Source organism: Equus przewalskii, chromosome 18, assembly GCF_037783145.1.
Source record: "Equus przewalskii isolate Varuska chromosome 18, EquPr2, whole genome shotgun sequence".
Classification (NCBI taxonomy): Eukaryota; Metazoa; Chordata; class Mammalia; order Perissodactyla; family Equidae; genus Equus; species Equus przewalskii.
In genome coordinates, this window is record NC_091848.1 from 4,685,143 (window position 1) to 4,693,565 (window position 8,423).

Below are 8,423 nucleotides of genomic sequence, written 5' to 3' on the forward strand. Positions count from 1 at the left end.
GAGAGTTGCATGCTCTCGGGAAATGCTTCTGGAAACTCTGCTGTGGTCTGGAGAAATCAAAGAGGGTCCCTCCCTGAGTCGTCACTATTAGTGCTCCCTGGGAGGAGGGGAGACGCTTTTAGGCGCGGGAGCTTGGTGTTGCAGTGTGCGTTGTGGTCCAACTGGTCTTTGGGTGCAGCTGGTTGAATTAATTCAGAAGTATTTCCTGTCCTCTCCAGGCGCTCCTAGAATAGTGCCGTGTGAAAACAGTTTCCCATTCTGGCCGCTTGGCCATGGTACTGGCTTGCCGCCACATTACCGCATGGAAAGTTGAAAGAATAGTTCAGTGAACACCCATGTACATTCCTCCAAGAGTGGATAACTGTTAACACTTTGCCATAACTCTTCTTTCTGTCTCTCCCGAATACTTCAGGCTGCATTTCCTAAGAATAAAGACATTCTTCTATGCAACCACATGAGAAACAATCACATCTAAGAAACTTAATAATTTGATACACCTAATACTTAACCCATATGTAAATTTCTCCAATTGCCCCCAAAAAAAAGCCATCTGTTGGTTTTGTAGAAAGATAGTCCAATGAAGATTCATGCATTGCATTTGTTTGTTAAAATTAAATACAAAATGGAGACCGGACTTGAGAATTCTCTGAGCGGGCAAAACCATTTAAGCCACTTAAGCAAAACTAAATCTAGCTTATTTCATGAACATAAGAGAAACTTAGGTTATTTCTTACAAATTCTCCTGACAATCATAAAAGAAACTGGTCATCTTCCCAAAAGTGGTAGGAAATAATTACTGTTAACAAATCCCCTGCCTTCCAGAAACCCACATTGTAGTGACCACCGACTGTAAAGGGTAAACAACTTTCTTATTTTGATAGCAAAGTTAGGTGGTCTCCTTTGCAAATAGATTAATATTTGGAAAAAAATAGACGTCTGTATTTGGAAGGATGCTTTAGAACATTGATACTGTATCTTACAAATTCTGTATTTTTATTTTAATTACATCCCTATACCTATTTTTTAAGTGTTTTGAATGTCCCATGAATAACTGGTGGGTGTGTGTGCTCATAGCTGCCAGACCTCCCTGGAGTGCAAGACAGAGCCGTGACAGCAGATTGGGGTAAGAAATTCTCCCAAATAAAATGAGTAGCAGAAAAGGTCCAAAACCTTTAAGAGATTATTTCCTTCCAGGCAGTCTCCTTGTTCTTTATGTGGCACTTATTAGCTTGTGATTCAGTTATCTATTGCTGTAGAGCAAATTGAAAATATCCATTTAATGTTTCTCGCAGCTCTGAGGGTGGGTGGTGGCTCGCTGTGGTCTTGTCTGGGCTTACTCACACAGTTATATTCAGCTGCAGCAGGGGTCAACTACCGCTCACCCCCATAACGTGTTCACTGTAAAGAGCCAGGTAATGCATATTTTAGGGTTTGTTTCTGTCGCACATTCTTCTTTGTTATTTACAGGCGTTCCCCCTTATCCGTGGTTTCACCTTCTATGGTTGCAGTTACCTGTGGTCAGCTGCGGTGCGGAAGCAGGTGGCCCTCCTCCTGACATATCGTCAGAAGGTCAGCAGTAGCCTAACACTCCATCACGATGCCCACGTGGCTCACCTCACCTCCTTGTAGCACGTCGGCGTTCTGTTATCTCACATCACTGCAAGACGTGTGAGCACGGGACAATGAGATGTTTTGAGAGAGAAAGAGAGAGAGACCACATTCACATAAGTTTTATTGCAGTATAATTGTTCTACTTTATTATTAGTTATTGTTGTTAATCGCTCACTGTGCCTAATTTATAAATTAAACTTCATCATAGGTTTGTATGTATAGGAAAAAATATAGTGTATATAGGGTTCAGTCCTGTCTGTGGCTTCAGGCATCCACTGAGGGATTTGGGATGTACCCCTGTGGATAAAGAGGGACTGCTGTATTTATTTTATTTTTTACAAAGCTTTAAAAAGCAAAAGTTATTCTTAGCTCATGGGCCCCGTGGAAAAAAAAGCTGAGGACCAGAGCTGGCCCACAGGCCGTCGTTTGCCAACTCCCAAACTAGAAAGTCAGCTGAGCTGAAGGTCCAAGGTGGCCTCCGTCACACGCCCGGCAGTTGGCGATGCTCTGCGCTGAGGGCCACAGTTCTCTTCGTGCGGAGGAGGATGCGGCCTCTCATGCTCCACGGGCTACGCTGTGGGTCTGTAGGCAGCATCCAGGAGAGTGGAGGCAGGAGCTGTCAGACTTGGTAAGGCATAGCCTTGGGAGTCAAACAAGGTCACATACACCACATTCTGCGAATCAGAGGAAACCAGGAGGCCAAGCCAGATGCAAGGGATGGACAAACAGACTCCCTCTGGATTCTGGGAGGAGCTGTGGATAATTGTGGCTGACGCTACCAGAACCAAGTGGCAGATTTCTACTGTGTGTCCCACCAAGGCAGACTGAGGGCTGATGCTGACCTTGACATTAGACTGGCCTTATAGACTGGCCTCAGAGCCTTATTCAGATGACTTCGATTTGAGTCATAAAACTTTGAATGTATGATCTCTGACGGCACCGGTTGTTCTTACCCTCTCCTTTGCCCATACTGCCCCAGCCTATTTCTAATTCTGTGAGCACGCATTCACTTCCCTCAGTACTTGTTTACAGGTGTGTTACCGTGAGATTATCAGCTTCCTAGGGGAAGAGACCACACAATACCACTCCTAAACCCAGGGAGGATCTCCAAAAGTTTTTTTTTGAGCAAGATTAGCCCTGAACTAACATCTGCTACCAAGCCTCCTCTTTTTGCTGAGGAAGACTGGCCCTGAGCTAACATCCGTGCCTATCTTCCTCTACTTTCTATGTGGGACGCCTACCACAGCATGGCTTGCCAAGTGGTGCCATGTTCGCACCTGGGATCCAAACCTACGAACCCCGGGCTGCCGAAGTGGAACATGCGCATTTAACCGCTGCACCACTGGGCCAGCCCCTGTCTTCAAGCCTTATGCAAATCCTTCAACATCAGCTCGAATGCCCCCATGTCTACCCTTACAGGAGGGCCCCCATGTGGGCCCCTCCCAGAGAAGACAGCACTCTGCGGGGTTCTCCAGTAAACTGCTACCAGTCCTTGCCTTAAATGGCCAAGGGAAAGCTAAAATTACAATTAGTGTGAGACCTTGCCAAATTCTGGCAGTCTCTACTTTAAACCCCACTCTCACAGGACAGCAAATCCCTCAGAGTGAAAAAGAAGTTCCTGTAGTGAGGGTATCTAATAAAATTCACAGTTTCCATGTCAATAGTACAGATGACGCTGGGGCCTTTCACAGGAAAGCATCCCTTTTCGCTGTGCACTACAGCTCCAGTCGGTCTGTTAGGTAGAGAGCTCCTTTCTAAATTAAAAGGCTAATATGTTTTGCCTCCAATGGAGACTTCGCCTTAGAATCTCCTGCTAACCTGGAGCTGATCTTTTTATGTTCCTTACAATCTGTCCTTGACGTAGAAGAGTAACGATTCCAGCAAAAGATTCCTATTTTAATCGAGGCACCCAAATATCCGTGGGCTACCTCTAACATCGACATTGGGAGAGTAGAGAATGCATTACTTGTAAAAATTCAGATAGACACAACTAAACCTCTTCCCAAATTACCTCAATAACTGCTAAAGCCTGAGGTCACACAAGGCCTCACACCAACGGGACAAGACCTGCCTGCCCAGGGTTGGTCATTCCCTGTGCCCGCCCTGTAACAGCTGATCATGCCGGTCCAGAAACCTAACGGGCGGGGATGGCCGTTTGTCCAGGACTTGAGAGCTTTTAACAACACAGTTATTCCGTTTCCCAGCTGTTCCAAACCCAAACATCCTTTTGTCACAAGTTCCACCAGACTCAAATGGTTCACTGTTGTGGGCCTGTGTTCAGCGTTCTGTAGATAGGCCAATATCTCTTTGCCTTTACTTGGAGCAATCAGCAGTATACCTGGACAGTCATGCCTCGAGGGTTCACTGAGGCCCCTTCTTATTTCTTCCAAGTGCTGCACCAAGATTTCAGTACCCTCCCGTTCCCCAGGAGATCGACCCTTTACAGTGTGTAGGTGATGTCTTGCTTTGCTCAGTTACCAAAGAGGCATCCAGGAAGGATTCCGTTGGTGTGCTGCAACAGTTAGCGGAAAAGGGACGTAAAGTCTCCGAGGAAAAATATGTAGAAAGAAATATTTATAATATCTTATAATATAAGAAATAATTCTATTATTTCCAGACACTGTTCATTACCACGTCATAATCTAAGTGCTGAAGGAATCCAGCTATCTCCAAAAAGAATCAAGAGGATCCAAGAATTCCCCAGGCTCACAAGAAGGCGACAGCTTTGTGCGTTCCTCGGCCTGGCTGGCTATTGGAGACTGCGTTCCTAATTTTTTCTGTCAGCTTCCCCACTCTGTGGACTTACTAACATTTCAGTCCCTGAATCCCTTCTGTGGGAAAGTAAACCTGAGCAGGCCTTTGGAAGACTAAATAGTGCCATGTGCAACAGCATGGATGGACCCTGAGGATATCATGCTAAGCAAAATAGGTCAGACAGGAAAAGACACATACGGTATAATTTCACTCATATGTGGAAGATAAACAAACGCATGGATAAGGAAAGTAGATTGGTGGTTTCCAGAGGGGAAAGGGGTGGGGAGAGGATGAAAGGGATAAAGGGGCATGTGAATATGGTGATGGACAGAAACTGGACTTTTGGTAATGAACATGATGCAATCTATACAGAAGCTGAAATACAATAATGTGCACCTGAAATTACACAATGTTATAAACCAAGGTGACCAATACAATAATTTTCAAAAAAGAGAGCTTAAAACAAACTCTGCAGCAATGGCCTGCCCTAGGGCTACCTCACTCTTCAAAGGCTTTCACCCTATTTGTGCGTGAAAGAGATAAGCAAGCCCTGAGCATGCTTGTCAGCAGGCAATCGACAGAGGCTTATTGCTGGTGATAGCGATGGCGATGGCGTACAACTTGCTTCAGCTCCTCCTGCCTGTCCCAGCTGCCTTAAGGCTACAGCTGCAGCTGAGAAGTTAGTAGCAGCCTCAGTGGGTTTAACCCCAGGAAATGATATTCACGAACTTCACACTGTGCAGTCAGTCATCTTCATTCTGAACTGACTCAGCATTTCTCTTCAAGCAAACTAACCTCTGGAGATCTTTCTGCTTTCACCACCTAATCTGCATCTCAAACCTTGCAACATTCTTAATCCTGCCACATTACCACCCCTGCCTGATGACAGTGAACACCGTGGTGATGAGGGCGCAAAGCCCCATCTTGTGACATCGCGTTCTGATTTACAGGATGCCCCTTTGACTAATCCTGACCTAATTTTGTTTGCTGATGGGTCATGCTGTGGAACTGAAGAAGAGAATTTCTAAGCTGGCTATGCTGTTACTACTCAATATGACCTATTTGAGAAAGGAACCCTCCCACAGACTAAATTGGCTCCACAGGCAGAGCTCCACGCTTTTACTAGAGCATGCCAGTTATCAGAAGGATAAGGTGTTGATGTTTATACTGACAGCCAGTATGCCTTTGTGGTTGTCCATGATTTGGGGATGTTACAGAAACAAAGGGGTTTTCTTACTTCCACTGGGACCCCAATACAAAATGGACAAGTAAATCAGCTGCTTGCTGCTATTCTCTTACTTTCCGAGATTGCTGTCATCAAAATTGAGGTTTGGGGGCCAGCCCCGTGGCCCAGTGGTTAAGTTCGTGCGCTCCGCTTCGGTGGCCCAGGGTTTCACTGGTTTGGATCCTGGGCGCGGACATGGCACGGCTCATCAGGCCATGCTGAGGCGGCATCCCACACACCACAACTAGAAGGACCCACAACTAAAAAAAATATGCAACTGTGTACCAGGGGGATTTGGGGAGAAAAAGCAGGAAAAAAAAAAAGATTGGCAACCGTTGTTAGCTCAGGTACCAATCTTTAAAAAAATAAATAAATTGAGGCTCACACTAAAAAGACTGAATCTCAGGATGAGGGAAATGGCCTGGCTGACTTCCACGCAAAGGCAGCAGCAACAGAATCTGTAGAGCTTGTGGCTCGCATGGACGAAGTCCGTCCTGCTTCTTCAAGAAAGGACCCTTTGTTGCCGGACTTCTGCCTCTTTAACGCCCCTGAATTTACATTGTTGAGTTAGAAGGGTTCTACCACAAGGCATTCATGACTCAGGAGCTGATTCCTCTGGCAGATCCCGACTTCCCTGTTTAGGAGTGAGTACAAATGAGGCTACAATCAGGAACCTCTCCTTAACTCTTGAAGATATTGCAGAATCTGCTGCTAAAGCAACAGCTGCCCAACAAAAATCCTTAGGCTCTCTGGCCAAAGTTGTTCTTGATAATAGTACAGCCCTTGATTATCTTTTGGCAGAGCAAGGCTACCTGGTGCACCTGGATTAATACTTTTGGGGAAATTGAAACTCAGCTACATAAGATCATCGAACAAGTTGGCTTAAGAAAGTGACTGCTTCAACAGGGTCTTTCTTTGACTTATTTTATCTTATTTTTTGATTCACCCTGAGCTAACATCTGCTGCCAAACTTCCTCTTTTTATTTTTTTTCCCTGAGGAAGATTTGCCTTGAGCTAACATCTGCTGCCAACCTTCCTTTGTTTTTTGTTTTTTGGTTTTTTTGCTGAGGAAGATTAGCCCTGAGCTAATATCTGTGCCAGTATTCCTCTACTCGGTATGTGGGTCACCAACATAGCATGGCTGATGAGTGGTGTAGGTCTGTGCCTGGGATCTGAACCCACGAACCTGGGTCACAAAAGTGGAGCATGCTGAACCTAACCACTAACCATGAGGCCAGCCCCCTGACTTATTTTAATTTGATTGTTTTGGGTCTTGGGGACCATGGCTCCAGTGTGCACTCCAGACATTAGGAATTATCCTGCTTATAATAATCACAGTAGTCTCCCTGGTGCACTGTATTCCCTGAAAAGCTTTAAATGCACGTTCATAGCCACTAACCACCAAGCGATGATCTCCCTAAGACTAGAACGTTGGAGAAGGAATGAAGAGAATCACCAGTTTAAAAATGTGAACCTGAAGTCATGACCTGCAGGTACCACAGAGATTCAGCAAAAAGATGTCATGACCTGTGAATACCACACAGAGAGGAAGAGCAAGGACTGTTGAGAACGTGAGAGAGGTAGCTGAGAGTGGCACTAATGCCTTAAATTTTGATCACATCTCTCAGTTAGGCTGAGAACCTGATCAGAAGGGGGAAATTGAAAAACAAGACAACAAACAAAACAGAGCCGCTTACACTAAGCCCCAAATCAACAAACTGAGCCTTGACTTAATTACGTTTTCAGCTCTCCCAGAAACTGAATCTTAAACCAGTCAATCAGCAATCACCCAATCAGGACTAGGTAGGTATTCCACCTGCTAAACCCCTGCTGTCCCCTAAGGAAAGTAACCTTGTAATAACCAACCTACCTTTTCACCTGGTATGACCTCCTTTCCTTTCTTCCTTCTGCCTTTAAAAGTCTCTTGGGCCTGCCCAGTGGCACAGTGGTTAAGTTCACACATTCCACTTTGGCGGCCTGGGTTTCACCAGTTTGGATCCAGTTCTGGACCTACACACTGCTTGTCAAACCATGCTGTGGCAGGCATCCCACACATAAAGTAGAGGAAGATGGGCATGGATGTTAGCTCAGGGCCAGTCTTCCTCAGCAGAAAAAAAAAAAAAAAAAAAAGAGGAGGATTGGTGGCAGATGTTAGCTCAGGGCTAATCTTCCTCAAAATAAAATAAAATTAAATTAAATTAAAAAGTCTTTCATTTCATACTGCTCCCCGGAGCTCCTTTCTCTCTGCTAGATTAGATGCCGCCTGATTCATGAATTATTGAATAAAGCTAATAAGATCTTTAAAATTTACTAAGCTGAATTTGGTTTTTTTTAAACAATATGTATGGAATTTAATTGAATAGTCTTATTGAGGTTTAAAGTCAGGTTATTTGCCCACTTCACAAAAAAGCAAAACAAATTTAAGAATCCAGCACTACCGACAAGTTCTAAAGAACAACAAGCATCAAAGAGTTACATTTCACACCGAAATACAGTCTAATCGGCAAGATGGTTAAACTTCCTAGCAGTTTCCCAAGGCTGTAAGCAAGAGTTAGGAAACAGGACGCTGAGTGATAAGTTTGAAATAGCAGTCACCTTTAAGGACATATTACACTTTAACTTTAAATTTGTCTGCAGATGAAACTTGAAACATTAACAACAGTTTGTAACAGATGTTGTGTATGTTCCAAGGCAGAAGGGACTCTGGAGAGGGTTTCTCATCTACGGTAAATGATGCTGCTAATTGCTCAGTTGAATTTTTTAACATGTGTTTTCTCCCAAATTTCATTGTAACTCTGTCTTCTTCCACTTGATGGAAATGTCTGACAGTTTT